Genomic DNA, 18108 nt, shown 5'->3' on the forward strand with positions numbered 1-18108 from the left:
GCATTTTGTACTGGCTCATTATAATGTTGGAGCACGCCGCGAGCCCCCGGCCTCTGTCGAGAGATGGACTCATCCAGAATTACCAATAGTTGTGCGTGACACGAATGTATTTTGTCTGTCTGACTTCCTTTCCGCCGGAAGTTCAAAGTTTCAAATTAAACAATGGCACCTGTCAGCAACATTGTCACATTTTCCCAGACGAACGCAGTAGTCCACTTTGTGTTCGATTTGCTTCACTGACTGGATATTGTTCACGTTCGGCCGCCCTTATGCTACACGTACGCCTTCTGATTGGTACACTGCGGAACAAATATTATACTATCCCAGCGGGGGGCGACGAATACAAACGCTACTTTACAAGGTCGTTCGTTTTTCTCCAGAAAAACTGTCACAGACTATTCGGAAGAAAAAGTTAATCGCAATAATGCTGCAGAAAACCAAGTAAACATTATGCTTCAGAAAAACTGTTTTACTGCAGTAAAAAAAACGTTGCTTCGGCGAAAGATGACATTATGCAGAAATGCTGCAGAAAAGACAGTTTTTCTCCAGCATTTCGGGTTTTCTCCAGAATAACTGAATAATGTCATAATCCGCCAAGAGCCAGTACAAAATGCTGCAGAAAAAATGTAAACAGGTTTTCTGCAGTAAAACAACAGCATCGTTTTATGTACTGCAGCATTCAGATGGAACAGCCAAACCACTGCCAGTCATATCGAGAGGCAAAGACCCTCATAAAACACAGATGGAAAGAGAAATTTACCAACAAAACCTCTGGCTACAAGCCACACCAAGACCCCCTCCATCTCCTAAGCCGTGCTGAGCAGGCTATTATCTTCCGCCTCCGCACTGGACACTGCTGCCTCAAAGCACTCCTAAGGAGGATAGGTGTAGCAGAGTCTGCCACATGTGACTGTGGAGAGGGAGATCAGACTCCAGAACATGTTCTCCAAGCATGTCCCCTCCTCGACCAACTGCGGATCCAGACATGGCCTGACCAAACAGATCTGAGGACCAAAATGTGGGGAGCACTGGAGGACCTGGAAAGAACGTCCATGTTCATGGCATCCTCCAGATTCCGAGTCTGACACAACCGTCGTACGAAGAAGAAGAAGACTGCAGCATTCTTGATTTCATTTTTACTGCAGTAAAATGTCACGTTTTGCTGCAGAAAAAAAACGCTGCTTCGGCGAAAGATGACATTATGCAGAAATGCTGCAGAAAAGAACGTTTTTTTTCCCAGCATTTGTCTTTTCTGCAGAATAACTGAGTAAAGTCATAATCCGCTAAGGATAGATAGCTAAACTGACAGGGTGGTGCAGACGAGGGGAACTGTGCGAATCAGTTTAGTCTAGCGATACAAACAGACAGATGCGGGAGTAGTTATAGAACCTGGTGTTGTTGGGGTTAGTGTTTTCTAGTCTTTTTTGTGTGCGTGCAACACTGCAAACTCAAGCCGGCCGGTGTTGTTTTTACATTTAGTCAAGTTTTGACTAAATGTTTTAACATAGAGGGGGAATCGAGACGAGGGTCGTGGTGTATGTGTGTGTGTGTGTGTGTGTGTGTGTGTGTGTGTGTGTCTGTGCGTGTGTGTGTGTTGAGCGATTCAGACCAAACTACTGGACCGATCTTTATGAAATTTGACATGAGAGTTCCTGGGAATGATATCCCCGGACGTTGTTTTCTTTTTTTCGATAAATACGAAGGCAGGACTTCGGTATTGCATTTCAGCATGGGGGCTTACAAATTAATTAATGACTTTGGTCATTAAAAATCTGAAAATTGTAATTAAAAATAATTTTTTATAAAACGATCCGCAATTACTTTTATTTTATTCTTCATCATGTTCTGATTCCAAAAACATATAAATATGTTATATTCGGATTAAAAACAAGCTCTGAAAATTAAAAATATAAAAATTATGACGATTAAAATTAAATTTCCAAAATCGTTTTAAAAACTATTTCATCTTATTCCTTGTTGGTTTTTGATTCCATAAACATATAGATATGATATGTTTGGATTAAAAACACGCTCAGAAAGTTAAAACGAAGAGAGGTACAGTAAAGCGTCACGTGCAATGATCGAAGCACAGCGCAACCGCTACCGCGCCAAACAGGCTCGTCACTTTCACTGCCTTTTGCACTAGCGGCGGACTACGTTCAGTTTCATTCTGTGAGTTCCACAGCTTGACTAAATGTAGTAATTTCGCCTTTTGCGACTTGTTTGTTCAGTGTAGAGTTTATACTAGATCAACGAGGCCGAGAAGCGAAATATCAACACGGCGAAAGATGAAAACGTCACACCGGCCCCATTGACCAAAGCACACCCCCGCATGACTCTAATGCGTCGCAAATTATCGGACCAATGATAAACACTATTGCAAGTGCTGACCAATCAGAAACGTCGACATAGGTCACCGGCTCTACTTCCGCGATGCCGCAGAAAACCAAATGCGAGTCTGGGCGTTGTCATGTGGTTCTCGTATCTTCGACAGTCTCAGGTGTGAACAGGTAACTATTTCAATGTCTTTTCTGTTGCATTAGCATTACACTCGCATTTGCGTATGGAAGTCTAGACATACACTTGTACAGAAAAATCAGATAAGGTTAATAAATGTGTTGATTTCATCTCTTTCGCAAAGGTGACACTGCAACCTGTCCGCATGGGAGTCCATAGCGACGCCGCAAAGCTAAAGGTCTTGTCACGGGTCGATGCTTGTAGTTGAACCGGGATCTCGTGTCTGTTTTTCGCTGAATGTTACGCGAGGGCCTCATGGCTTTTCATAATTAATCAGATTGCCATTCCGACTTTTGCTTGAGTCCTTAAACTCGTACTTAAAGACGGAAGACTATATATTCGCTCCCTCGTCGGGTCCTCCTATATTTGGTCATATGTCACAATGTCCGATTATGACATAATTTCATGCAGCGAGTGTCGCGTGTGTCGGTGTTACAACACGAAAGACCTGTTAACAGCTACGATTGACAGTGACATTAATTTTTTAAGATGTAAATTGACAGATATAGGCCGAGAAAGTCAGGAAACTTGTCTCGTGGTGGATGTTGCAATTATCACGTACACCTTTGACCTGTTTTTTTGAATGAGCACACATGTTAGGCCTACTTAATGCCCTGCTTTGGCAGCAGAGCCTAGCAATGACCAAACAAAACATGGATAAGTGTTATGGTTCTTGACCTAGGCTTGTATTACCAAATGGTTTACTCTGATCACAGAAGCATGCCAGGCATGACATTAACCTGGACATGCAATGCCATTTGTTCAGAGAGTATGTCACTTTAGAGTACATATGTACCTTTTACCTGTGAGGTACTGTACTCATTTGCATTGAAACCCCCCGCGGGTTAGGGGGAGTCCCATATTGGTTGGGACGAGAAAGAATTTACCCGATGCTAACCAGCATGTCGTAAGAGGCGACTAACAGGTTCTGTTTCTCCTTTTACCCTTGTTAAGTGTTTCTTGTATAGAATATAGTCAATGTTTGTAAAGATTTTAGTCAAGCAGTATGTAAGAAATGTTACGTCCTTTGTACTGGAAACTTGCATTCTCCAAGTAAGGTCATATATTGTACTACGTTGCAAGCCCCTGAAGCAATTTTTTGATTAGTGCTTTTGTGAACAAGAAACAATTAACAAGTGGCTCTATCCCATCTCCCCCCTTTCCCCTATCTCATCTCCCCCCTTTCCCCTATCCCATCTCCCCCCTTCCCCCGTCGCGATATAACCTTGAATGGTTGAAAACGACGTTAAACACCAAATAAAGAAAGAAAGAAAGAAAGATTTGTATTGAAGGTGACAATCAGTCCAAGGAGGAGACAAGTATGGTCCATTAACCAGCAACTTTTTGTTTGAAGCCAAAACTTGTTTTTATTATTTAATTGGGCATGGTTAGAAGTGCTTTAAGTTTTGAGCATTCCTTTTTAATTAGAACAAAATGGAGGTTCAAATTTCATGTTTGCTGGCGAAGATTATGTTTAGCTAAAAAATTGTTATGACAGAAAGTGGACCAGATACAAATATTACAAAAACAGAAAAAAACCTATTACTATATAGAATGTGTTTGCTGTGGATTAATTGTTCGGTACTACATTTCATTTGAATCAAGAGAACATGACATTACTTGCTGTGTGATACCAGGTGAAAATGGGTGTTTTTAATTTTTTTTATTGAAATGGGAGCGAAATCACCCCTTTCGATATTTGAAAATACAACCAGTGTAAACCTGGTATGGCACAGCAGCCATGTAGTATTCTTTTTATCTGGCATTCTGTACATGCTCGCTTCAATCAGTGTAAACCTGGTATGGCACAGCAAGCCATGTAGTGTTCTGTTAATCTGGCATTCTGTACGTGCTCGCCTCAACCAGTGTAAACCTGGTATGGCACAGCAAACCATGTAGTATTCTGTTTATCTGGCGTTCTGTACGTGCTCGCCTCACTGACTGAAGCTCGGGCAATTAATATGCCTGCACTTTGAGGCAGATATCCCAAGGCCATGCAGGCAAGGCCACGCATATTTACCAGTGTTCATTATTTACCAGTGTTAATTGGTGGCTCTCGCCTAGTGTGCTATTCATTTCAGGGAGACAGTCCGGGTGTGAGAGTCACTTCCTGAGTGTTTCCAATTTACTAGGCATGAGTTACTTTAGGCTGACAGACATTTTGTGACCCAGTCTTTCTGGTCTTCTGGCCTGATTTAATTTAGTCTGACAGCCCAGTTGGTGTAACAAACACTTTCTGACAGTCTTTCCAACTTATTGGGCCTGATGTAATTTAGTGTGACAGACACCTTGTTACACAGTCTTTTTGGCCTACTGGCCTGATTTAATTTAGTGTGAAAGCCCAGTTGGCGTAACATTAACAAACACTATCTGACAGTCTTTCCAACTTACTGGGCGTGATGTAATTAAGTGTGACAGACACCTTGCAATACTGGCCTGATTTTGTTTAGTCTGACAGTCCAGTTGGTGTGACAAGACACTTTCTGACGACTAATTACTGGGCCTGATGGATTTTGGTGTGTCAGTCTAGTTGATGTAACACATAGAGGACTGGGTGGTCGAGTGGTAACGCACTTGCACTCGGAAGTGAGAGGTTGCGAGTTCGACCCTGGGTCAGGGCATTAGCAATTTTCTCCCCCCTTTTCTAACCTAGGTGGTGGGTTCAAGTGCTAGTCTTTGGGCCATGGGATGAGACGAAAAACTGAGGTCCCTTCGTGTACACTACATTGGGGTGTGCACGTTAAAGATCCCACGATTGACAAAAGGGTCTTTCCTGGCAAAATTGTATAGGCATAGATAAAAATGTCCACCAAAATACCCGTGTGACTTGGAATAATAGGCCGTGAAAAGTAGGATATGCGCCGAAATGGCTGCGATCTGCTGGCCGATGTAAATGCGTGATGTATTGTGTAAAAAAAAAAAAAAATCCATCTCACACGGCATAAATAAATCCCTGCGCCTTGAATATGTTCGCAATATAAATTGCATAAAAAAAATAAAAAAAATAAATCCCTGCGCTTAGAACTGTACCCACGGAATACGCGCGATATAAGCCTCATATTGATTGATAGTCTTTTAGGCTTACTGGGCCTAATCCATTTCAGTGCGACAATCCTAGGCCGTAAAATGCCCGAGATAAGCCAGTGGGTGACCCTTACTGACTCATAGTACTGTATCTCAATTGGACTTGTTGTGTGAGGTTATCAATATCCTCCTATGATTGCCTCTGCTGGAAAGTACAGTGAAACCCCTCATTTAAGACTGCCTTCCTTTTAAGATTATGTTTCCTCAGATTATCTGTTCATAATCTCTGTAAATTAACCCCCATTTTAAGACTCCTCCTTTTTAAGACCTGATTTTCTCAGATTTTGTAAGGTCTTAAAAAGGGGGTACATTGTACTACAATACATGCTATATTATTTTCTGACTGTGAACTTGCATCACAATCTTTTAACATGTTGCTAGAACTCATATGCTGAAAAAAACCTTGGTGATTAGATTGTTGGCCTTATACAGGGATGGCCAAATCGTCCGCCCGGTTGCCAGGGTCGAGTACAAAATCCGCCGGGAAACTGCCTGGCAACTCGCCCGGCTGGCCAATGAAAATTCTGGTCAAATGAGATCCTTTTGGTTGTAATATTGGGTTTTAAAGCCATATAAACACTGCAGATCAACTGTACTTGGCCAGCAACATTTCTGCAGGGCTAGTGACTTTCTTGAAATTACTCGCCCGGCTGGTTAGTTACAATTTTGGGATTTGGCCATCCCTGCCTTATAGTATATGATCGGCAAGGTAGATAGAGCAGTGGATGTAACATAAGCAGTCTGCTTGTTAACGTTCTTAATGTTGTTATTGTTTGTTGTTGTATCAAAGAAAATGAATAAAACACGCTTAAAACAAGGTAGATAGAGAGCCATGAAGATGACATAATTGGGCTTTCAGCCTTCTTTAAGGCCCCCCCCCAAAAAAATAGTCTGTTTACGGTAACCCGACCGACCCCTATTTTTTTCGCGCGACCCTAGACTTTTTTTTGGCATTTGGGAAAAAAAAAACGAAAAAAAAAACTTTTGGGTTTTTTTGCAAAATAACGTAAAAATATGGTTTTTTGGAAGAAAAAAAAATCCCGACCTACCGACCCTATTTTTTTGGCCTATGTTACCGTAAACAGACCTTTTTTTGTGGCCTAAGTGAAGTAACAGAAAGGCTCCTTTTGACAAAACATTTACGCTGTCTTCCCAAATGTGCCAAAGTACATGATAGTGCTTGAAAACTCACAGTATTGAAGTGTTGAAATTGGTTTGGTAGGATACAGGGAAAGTGACTCTTCAAAGAGTAAGGTTTATCTAACATCAGTGACGTTAGTTTGAAAACTGGGACCTGCAACTTAAGGCGATTTTGTTGTGTTAAAATACAGAATACACCCACAGCAGCTAAAGCAGCTATTCAAATTAATACATTTGTAACGAGCAATTGACAAACATAATGAATGCATGTGACAGCGTATAACGAGCAATGTTCAAACATTAACCTATTGAATTGACTTTTCATTGCAGATATTTGTATTTAAACATATTCAATGCAGTTGTGTGAACAGTAAAGTGAAGTAAGAGAGCCATGGCGTGTGTCAGTGTGTCTGCCAGTGTGCAGAGCATAAGCTGTGTGGAAAGTGGGAGTGGTTAGCCTCTGTGAAAGTGGGTGTGTTTCTAATGCCACGTCAGCCTCATTTGCATGTTAGAACGCGCATAAAGACTGATATCAAGGTCGGTTACCCCCCCCCCCCCCCCCCCCCCTCGAGACACGCAGAGCAATCTCCTCCAGTTTTGTCAAACACAAAGCTGTAGCAGTATTGGTATGGTTTGCTACTTTGTCTCCCTCTTCTTCTTCACCATTCGACAAAGCTGCTTTTTGTTGAAACAGAGAATTGGGATTTGGTTGTGAAAGTTCTGGAAACTTTTGGAGAAATTATTAAGTTATGTATAAAAACATAATGTTTTTGTTTTGTTTTGTTCGTTTGTTATTGTTGAAAAGGTCCTCACAACCATCTCTCACTTTCTGCAAACTGTTATTGTTGAATCTGTACTCTGTGTTTACTCAGGTAGCATCATATTGAACAAGAACATCAAGACGTCTGCAAATGTTCATTGTAAAACCTCACAATTATTGCTTGTCTTTGAAAAATAAATACTGGTTTATGTATTCATATCTGTTTGTTTCACAACAATTTTGTGAGAGAAAAGGAAGCCATGCAATAAAGCAGAGGAAAGAGAAATATGGTGAATATTGGATGACAATGTCCCATGGTCTATTGAATATCATTTTTGTGTAAAATCAATGCTTTAATAAATCAAGGCATGCAATCGAAATTGTGTTACAGAGGAGAGCCATAAGTATTGCATATTGGAAGTCGGTCAACTGAAATTTGAAACTAAATAACGGATATACTCCTGGTTGAACATTTCCCCTTTTATGGTTTCCCTTTTCACCGTATTTCATTTTTTTCATTTCATTTTCATTACTTTATTGTCCCATCGCTGGGAAATTCGGGTCGCTTCCTCCCAGTGGAAAGCTAGCAGCAACGGAGTCGCGCTACCCAGGTGTCTGCGTGTTTAGGTGTATTCAGCCACCTGCACTTATGGCAGAATGACCAAGGTCTTTTACGTGCCATTGTGATGACACGGGGGTGGGACATGGCTTCCGTCTCTGGGTCTGCACATAAAGTTGACCCGTGTCCGTCCCGGCCCGAATTCGATCCTGCGACCTTCCGATCACAAGTCCAGTGCTCTACCAACTGAGCTACCGGAACGTACCGGCAGCAGTGGCGTTTCACCGTTTCGATTTTCAACAGACATTAAATTTGTAGCAATAACAATGGCAGTAAAACAGTAGCAACAGTCGCAGTAATATGCACTTTATTATGTGTGACTGTCGTTACATTATGTACGAAATAATAAAAGCTTGTCAGTAACACTGACGAGGGTTGGCCGAGTGTACATGTATTGATCCCCACGTACCCCACGACTTCTTGACCGGAATAAACCAATTTATACAACCTACAACCGCGGCTTGATTTAAAAAAAAAAAGCTCGCCACTACAAAACTTCGATTAGACAAAGTGGATTGCCACCTTGACGTGGTCGGGGGGCTTGCTTGCCTCAGCGACCCATAGAGCTATACCGGCGGGAGATCCGTCTTCTGGTTTGGCCACCCAAGCCGGACAGGTCGAAGGGTAGAGATATTTAAACTGTTAGCGTCGAGCAGTTACCGTTTTCAAGCTGTCAGTGTCGATGGCCACAGTATTCAGTATTATTTGCAGAACGTTTTCAGCAACACGGTCTTGCTCGATGGCTAAATAGGAAACGATACTGCCCGATCAGTGTTGGTTGATGACAACTAGTTCGTATACAGCGGCTGAATCCTAATACATATGCCAAAGAAGGAAACTCGGTTCCACTGATTTCATATGAAAATACTCATACTGTATCCGTTTCTCAAAGACAACAACACGCTCTGGTCAAAGCAACTCTAGCACTAAAGCCACAGAAGCACCTTGGTACTACCATAAGGATTAATTAAGGCACTTAATGTACAGATTGTCTTCATTGTGATTAATGCAAAGCAGCTCAAACTCTGAATCGCATTTTCCCTTCTTGTGAGTACAACAGTATATTAATTATTCCGACGCTACGAAAAGTTCAGACAAAAAGTGTGATCCGTTTATGTGTAGACGTAAGCGAACGGGAAAGAAGAAAGAAAACGGCACATTTTCTCTTTGTTTTCCCTTCTTCAAAGTTACCCGAGCTGCTGGACATTTTTTTATCATGGCGCTATATAGTCTAAAAACGCGCGTCCAAATGCGTAAAACGTCCAAACACCGACGCACAAAAGGCTTTAAGTTCAGCAAAATCCTTGCCATTGTGGTCGCATGGTTTTTGACTACACTGTAAACAATGGCAATGTGCTGTAAATAATGGCTATGTGCTTTTGTGTGAACGTGCCGTTTAAAAATGTTAATGTGTAATCGAGGGTTTTGAGCGGCTTTTCTATTTATTGCGCTCTAGTAAAACCCTGCGTCACCGTTCTTTGAGGTACTGCCGATCAGTGCTCGTGTTTTATAATTTACTGCGGACAGACTTTTTTTCTCGCGAAAGTCATTAGGCCTATGATATCCAGCCACACTGGGAAGTGACAGTTCGAACTTACTGAAAACGCAGCGCAAGTTGGCTTTTTGGATTGAATAATAGCCTATCTAAGAAGCCATTTTGGAAAAGTTTTCTGGCGAATTTGACATTAACAAGTTCAATAGACTTTAGCATAAAGTGGACCGTAACGTGACTGTGCTAATTATATTAATCACGGTGGAGACACGTTACGCCCAATATACGTACCCAGAAGGCGAAAGCGGTGTGAATGTATGCTGGCTAAAATTGTATTATAGAAAAGAATCAGAAGCGTACTAAAAACAGATTAGTTCGTGGCGTTTTTTCCCGTCAGTGTCTGTCAAAGAAACGGTACACAGACTCTGTCAAAGCTAAGGCCAAAAAAAAAAATAGGTCTGTTTACGGTAACCCGACCGACCCTAGTTTTTTCGCGCGACCCTAGACTTTTTTTTGGCATTTGGGAAAAAAAAAGAAAAATTCTTGGTTTTTTGGCAAAATAACGTAAAAATATGGTTTTTTGGAAAAAAAACAACAAAAAAAAACAATCCCGACCTACCGACCCTATTTTTTGGGCCTATGTTACCGTAAACAGACCTATTTTTTTTTTGGCCTAATCTCAAGTGGTGCAAGATAAGGCCAAAGGAGCTGGAGGGGTATGCCAAAGATCGGTCACGCTGGCGATACTGATATGTGAAGTATTGAATAATACACTTATTGTTGAATTTCTAGTTTTGGATTGCAATTCCTTGGAAAATGAGCATGCGTGTATTACATGGTGGTCACAAAGCGGCCACTTTGTGCTCAGTTTGTAAAAGTAGAATTGTTGTTAAGAAGGGATAAGGGATAATATCTATATATATCTATATATATATACGACTTGTGTCTGTGTGTGTGTGTCTGTGTGTCTGTGTGTGAGTTCGCGATGCACGGCCAAAGTTCTCGATGGATCTGCTTCAAATTTGGTGGGCATATTCAGGTAGACCCGGGACAGGACACAACCTGGTCGATATTTCAACACGTGCTCTCAGCGCGCAGCGCTGAACCGATTTTGGTTCCATTTCAGCTATTTTGGTTCCACCTCAGCTACCCGGGCCCCCATACCGACACACCAAAGCCAAAGTTCTCGGTGGATCTTTTTCAAATTTGGACACCGTATTCAGCTACACCCCGGACACAATATCATCGATGAGATATTTCAACACGTGCTCTCAGCGCGCAGCGCTGAACCGATGTTGGTTTTTGTGTTCATTTCACCATTATAAGTAACTCTTCCTTATCTTCTCATCTTCTCCAGGTTTTCAGCGTTTACCTCCCTTCCTTCGTATGGTGCACTATAGAATGAGTGGGGCGTCTTCGGATATTCCCGGCGTTCTGTTACTATTTTTAGAAGGTCACCGCAGTGTCCAGAACGTAAATTGGACCCGTAAATTATCCTCACTGTAAAAGTGCAAAGGTCGAATCAATTTATAGCCACGCGAAAAATACACTGTCATCTATCTCTCTATAGATACGGCTTCTCTGTGTTTGTGTGTGTGTGTGTGTGTGTGTGTCTCTCTATGTGAGCAACACTTGGGGATTGTTCAGTTCTGTTTGTGATGTGGTCTGGCGGCTTTTGTGTATTTGTATGTACTGGCCTTCCTTTGAAAAGCCATAACAGTTCAAAAGGGCTTACAGATAAGCTATAAATTGCTCAATCCTGTTTGAGTGGAGTTCGCCTCCAAAGGTGATTAACACGGTTACATTCGTCGACAAGGATGGGACTCGATATGGTCAGGAATGGCATTATGGCCACTGAATCATTTTCGTGCTGTTCCCATTCCACGAATCTGGGAGGGACCTAAGCTTGGCGGGTCCATTGTTCGGAGCCGGCGAAGCCGGCGTACGGCTCTAAGTACTTCTTCCCGGCGAAGCCGGCTACCCGGCGAAGCGGGTATTCATTCTAGTATAATATATACGACTAGTGTCTGTCTCGGTCTGTCTGTTCGCGATGCACGGCCAAAGTTCTCGGTGGATCTTTTTCAAATTTGGACACCGTATTCAGCTACACCCCGGACACAACCTCATCGATGAGATATTTCAACACGTGCTCTCAGCGCGCAGCGCTGTGCGCGCTGAACCGATTTTTTTCTTTCTTTGGTGTCGGGATCCACTACCAGTAACTCTTCCTTATCTTCTCCAGTGTTTTCAGCCGCGATTATCTCCCTTCCTCCGTGTGGCGTCAATCCATATTCCCGTTACTACGTTATTAGAAGGTCACTGCATGTTACTATTTTTAGAAGGTCTCCAGTGTTTTGCGCGTTTATCTCCTTTCCTTCGTGCGCCGGCAAAGCCGGCGTCCCAGGCGCAGCCTGGTATTCGGCTCTATGTACTTCTTACCGGCGAAGCCGGTACTGACCCGGCGAAGCGGGTAATCATCTAGTTTTATATATAGTCCTGTGAGGTTACCATTATGAAAATTCGGGCTGCTTTCTCTCTGGGGAAATCCATATTTTTTCTTCTTTTTCCTGCATGCGTGTATTGATGTTTCCAAGCCCTGAGACTTTCGCTGTGAACTTAGGTTCTTTATCGTGCGCATGCGTGCACACCGGGGGTGTTCGGCCACCGAGGAGAGTCTGCACAAAGTTGACTCTGGGAAATAGATCCCTCGCCGAACGTGGGGATCGAACCCACGCCGATAGCGACATCTGGTTTTGAAGCCAGCGCCGCTACCGACTGAGCTTTTCCCCCGGTGAAAATGGCAGGTGGTCACGAAGCGGTCACTTTGGGGTCAGATTCACCACCTGTATATAAGTTTGGGGAAATTTCGTTAGATACAGACAACTACAGAGGGAATAGATGAAGCTATTCACCAGTTTTAAAGCTGCTACTCCAAGAAACGAAGGTGTGAGGAATTTTACTTGTTCTCGTTTTTGAAGTAAAAGTTAGGGTAGGTAGATAGTAATACTTGTTCTCGATAGGCAACATTTCAGATGATAAATAACATGTGTATTTGAATTATTCCACTGGTATATTGAATAAAAATGTATTATTTGAATCACACTTGTTTTCATTTGTTCAATGCATTTATTTGTATGTGTTGTAGAGAAATGATAGGGAAAAACAACGTTGTGAAATGTGCACGAGTTAGATGCGAGTCAGATGTGTGTTTGGTGCTTGATAATTGACGGGATAAGTAGAGGTTACATGCCGAGTCTCAGTGATTATTAAAAATAATGGTCGAAGTTGGCGGATCATGAAAAATGCGAGCTTCAGCGAGCTTTTTCATGACCGCGAACTGAGACCATTATTTTTAATAATCACTGAGACGAGGTGTGTAACCTCTTTATTCCTCCTTTCTTCAGTTATTCAAAGAAAACAGGAGTTTTTGTGCGAAAGTTTGATCGAATCCGAATCACTCAACCAGTCAACCTGGGCAGGCGATCGATTAATGCGCGGTTGTATAGTTCCGTGCAAATCATTCCATTCTGTTAACACTTCTTGTCAGTTTCCCTGTTTTAGACTAAAATCAAATACACAGATATGCTGTTACTCTGCTGTGGCGGTAAAGGCAGATATTGTGTGTTCTGTTTATGTTTTAGTATCGCTTAAGATAATGTTCTTTCGTCAAATGGGACTAGCAGACGAACTTTTGCACCCGTGTTCCAACGTTAATTACTGTATGAAGTTCAGTTTTCTGGGGAAAATAGTGTATGAAACCGCTTTATGTTGTTTAAATTGATGAGATGTGTGCATTTGGTTGCGTGTGATCTGTTTATAAAATGAAATATTGTTGAAAACTGACCGTCGGATTGCAGTAAGTGTTGTCGAAGAAACTGCGTTAAAAGAAGGGGAACTACTCTTGTCGGCTAGAGTATGAGTTACTTGCCTTGGGAATTTGCTTGTGATGAACGGTTTGTGACGGCAGATCTAGATTCAGAAAACAACCGAACTCATGGATTTTATCTGGAGATTCATGTGTTCAGGCCTGTAGTTGTTAATTTAAATGCGGTATGTTTGTATTGTTTGCTCCAGAGATGTATACTTCGTACGTATAGAGCGTTCGAAACTTTTCAGTCGCAAAAGTAGTACCAAAACAGAACAGCATCTCAACCCATTGCACTATCGAGGATTCAGGCTGTTGCTGGCTCGTTATTTGTTTGGTTGCTGGGTCATTATCGAAAAATAACTAGCTCTACAAGTTTACAGAGGTAAAGAAGCAGAGGGGGGAATAAGGATCCATTACACCCTTTTTCAGTTTTTAACACTGTGCAATACCGGTGTAACACGAGGAAATTACTCCCACGAGATTTTTACTCCGGAGTAAAAATTTCGTACGAAAGTGTTACTCCCTTTACAAAAAAACTACTCCCCCATTACACGAGAAAATTACTCCCCACGACAGGTGAGTTCCGAGTAAACATTTCGTACTAAAATGTTACTCCCCTGACGAATAAATAACGAATAAATTACTTCACCTTAACAGGAGCAATTTAACTTCCCATGCCAGGTGTACGAAATTGTTACTCCCTTGTCCCCTGTTAATCTTGGTGGTAGAAGGAGGGTAGCGCGACATTCGTTTGTGCAAAATCACATATTGGCATCATCCCTTCGCCCGCATACCATTTTCGCGTACGAGATTTTTACTGGAAGTAAAACATTTTGGGAGTATCATTTTTGTAGAGTGAGTGCTTTTTTCGTGCCTTGGGGAGTTCTTTTCTCGTACGAAAGGTGTACTCGGAGTCAGAATTTCGTACGAAATTTTTACTCCGGAGTAAATTTTTCGTGGAGTAAAAAATTCGTGTTACACCGGCACCTCTTCTCTAAATCGACTGCAGTTATTTTCTTGGCCACATTTCACAATTGACATATTTACCAAGCACCGTGTGTTGGTCCGAATTTCAACCTTTTTCCAGTCCTTCCTTCCAGGCTGTTGATGTTGATTTGTAACATGTGTTGATTTGTAACATGTGTTGAAGTGGACGGGCGCCCTTACCGCATGTTATAACAGGTTGGTTAAACACTGGGCAGATATGTGAGGATTTACAGGGGGGGGGGGGGGGGGGAGAGAAATCCTTAGCAATGGAGCAGAGTGGAAAAACAATGGGAAACGAGATATCGACCTATTCTTGCGGTCACTCGATCTGTGCATGCTCTAGGTGCTACTCTTTGGCCGAGGCGGAACTGACTGACCAGGATGTCGTGGTCATTTCATCAAGCTGATGCACGAAGGCAAAATTGATCGCTGCCTCGCCACCCCTTCAATTATTTCACTTTCATCTGACAGGAGGTGGTCTTTGGAAGGTTGAACGGTCGTGGTATTAACCAGATCGGCAGCGGCTGGGATAGCGAGCTCACATGGTGGACCGCACAGATACAGAGATCATTTGATATTCTCTTCTTTATGAATATTGCAAGCATTCGCGAAACCGTGGTTCACGAAGGTCTTATCGATTTTGGTCCGATGCCGGGCGGCCGGTTGTCTCAGAGAAGAGAGGATTGTTGTTGAAAGAGTGACGAATGGAGTTTCCACTCAGCGGCGTTTGTCATTGACGCCGACAACGATAAGCGGGACTGAAACAGGGGGGGGGGGGGGGGGGGGGGGGGGGTTCTAAGCCGAAGAAGATTTATGTCGAAGAAGTTGAGTTTTATATCGGCCAGTGGCACATTCAATGCAGTGGTGTTTTTCTCTCTGCAGTAACGTTAGATGATCAATCACTTTTGAGTCGTTGACACCGACCCGACGGTAAGGATTGATGAGGTGACGTAGGTAAAAAGACGCAGGTAATCTTAATTGTGGTTTCGAAAATGATCCAAACTGAGATAGTTTGGTTGGTTTGTTATACATTTAGGATGTAGAATGCTTTACCCGGCGGAGCAAAAGTGCCACTGAGTTTCTTTCAGGGCCAGATCGAGTTAACACTGTTCTGTTACATGTTCGACGGTCGTCAGCATGGTCACTGAGGAGGCTTATACACGAGGGAGGGGTTGTGTGGTAATGTCCCAAAGCAAGCTGAAGAAATATACGCAATTTCCACATATGCAGAGAGAGAGAGAGAGAGAGGGAGAGGGAGAGGGAGAGAGAGAGAGAGGGATAGAAAGAGAGATGATGATGATGATGGAACTTTATTTTTCAAGGATAGAGGTTTAAGGCGACGCCTTTTCTTACAACCGGTCCTTACTTCTAATACAAATATCTAATAAATGATAAACAAGTAAAGCAACATGACAAATAAACAAAGTAAACGAACGAACCAGCAAACAATCGACAAGTAAGCAAACAAGCAAATAAAACATAAACAATAAAAATGGCAAAGTAAGCAACATACAAATCGAAAGCGAAACATGCAACATGTTAACACATGGAAAGTGATCGACGGTAAAATTCACACGATACCAACGTTTACACTAATGCTAATAATGATTATATGGTGTAAATGATAATGATGATGATGATGATGATGATGATGATGATGATGATGATGATGATGATGATGATGATGATGATGATGATGATGAAGTGATGATGGAAAATCGCAACATAAATTCCACATAATACATATAATAAAGAACATATTTGTGTAATTCATAAAGCTTTGCCAATTGTTGACAGCTACTTGCACGTGTTAAGACTAGTATAGCCATCTAGGTAGACATAAAATGATTATGCAGAGCTTGTTTAAAACTCTTTAGTGAGGTTAATGATCTTATTACAGACGGAATGGAGTTCCACACCATAGCGCCAGAGAAGGCTTGACTACTTTTGAACAAATCAATCCTGGGTATTGGTGGTAGAAAATTGATAGACCCGTACCTTTCGGTGACTCTGTGAAATAGGTCCTGAATATAGATGGGCACTTCGCCATGATATACTTTATACATCATTACAGTCTTATTAAACTGTAACTGTTTAACTAGCGGCAGGTAGTTTAGATTCTTTAACTTCAAATCAGCTGATAATTGTGGACCATTTACCATGATTTTAGCTGCCCGACGATGTAGAGAGTTTAATTTTTTCATGTGAATATCAGAGACGCCATCCCAAAGAGTTGATGCGTAATTAATATGGGATAAGATGTGGGCATGATAAAATAGTTTTAGTGTTGCGATATCGACATATTGCTTTAACTTTGATAGCAGAAACAAATTCTTGGATACTTTTTGACAAATATAATGTACATGAGATTGCCATTTTAATTCTTGATCGACTATCACACCCAAAACACGATGTTCCGTTACCTGCTGAACAGGTTGTGATTCCAGAGAAAGATTTAACTTAAGAGGTCGTGACTGGTGTTTTTGTCTTGTTGTAATAATCATGCTTTTTGTCTTTCCTGGGTGCACTATCATACAATTCTGGTTACACCAACTATTGACTTCATTCAGACTAGACTGTAAGGAAATTTCAATTTCTTGAACAGTCCTACAGCTTGTGTGAAGCGTCGAATCATCTGCAAAAAATTCCGTTTTAACTTTGGAATTAGATATATGAAGGGGGAGGTCATTAATGAATACACAAAACAAGATAGGCCCTAAAACTGACCACTGGGGGACTCCACTCTTTAAACATCCTTTGGGAGATGTTTTACCGTTTATAGAAACATACTGTGTTCTGTTGACAAGATATGATTTAAAGAATGAACACGTTGCGGGATTGTTCACGTACAATGCGAGTTTATGTAAAAGTAATGTGTGATCTACAAGATCAAAAGCTTTCTTAAAATCAAGAAATACAGCCCCTGATATTTCCGAACGATTAATTGCCGATAGCCAGTTATCACATAGTGATGAAAGAGCTGTACTACAGGAATGTTTCGGACGAAACCCAGATTGAAAGTTGTGAAATAATTTGTACCTTTCCATGTAGTTCAGAAGATTCTTCTGGATGTGCTTCTCTAAAGGCTTTGATAAAATAGGAAGCAATGAAATTGGCCTGAAGTTATTAGGGTCAGACACATCTTTATTTTTAGGAAGTGGAACGACCTTTGCCGTTTTAAATGCATCAGGAAAAATATTTTGTTCAATGCAAAGATTATACACATACGTTAGGGATTCCACTATGTACGGTAGGGCTAATTTAAGCAACGACGGGGGGATTTTGTCAGGCCCCATGGATTTATTATTCTGAAGGTTTTCTATAAATTTTCCAACTTCATGTACGGCAATAGTTGGGATAGAGAATGAATCTTGTGATTTCAATTTATGACTACAAAATTCTTTTAGTCTAAACAACAGGGTGTCCCCACCCTCGACTTCTTCATTTACATTTTTAGATTGTTTCAATCGATCAGCCAAACACAGAAAGTGCTCATTGAATTTGGCAGGAGAAATGGCGCTATTTAATCTGCTATTTCTTCTCTGGGATTTACCTAACACTTCATTTATGGCTTGCCAAAGCGTCGCAACATCCTTTTTGTCTTCAACCAATTTATGAAAATGATTACTTTTTGCCTGGCG

At 41.6% G+C, this 18108-nt stretch overlaps 1 protein-coding gene across 1 annotated transcript in view; it reads left to right on the forward strand.

The window, feature by feature from the left end:
- Window positions 1–2424: 2424 nt before the first annotated feature.
- LOC138961542 (GDP-D-glycero-alpha-D-manno-heptose dehydrogenase-like) overlaps window positions 2425–18108 on the forward strand; it is a 32385-nt gene continuing 16701 nt past the window's right edge. The window contains exon 1 of the mRNA XM_070333204.1: window positions 2425–2510. The gene's annotated coding sequence lies outside the window, so the exon portion shown is untranslated. The remainder of the gene's footprint in view (window positions 2511–18108) is intronic.

This window comes from Littorina saxatilis, linkage group LG1, assembly GCF_037325665.1.
Source record: "Littorina saxatilis isolate snail1 linkage group LG1, US_GU_Lsax_2.0, whole genome shotgun sequence".
In the NCBI taxonomy this organism is placed as follows: Eukaryota; Metazoa; Mollusca; class Gastropoda; order Littorinimorpha; family Littorinidae; genus Littorina; species Littorina saxatilis.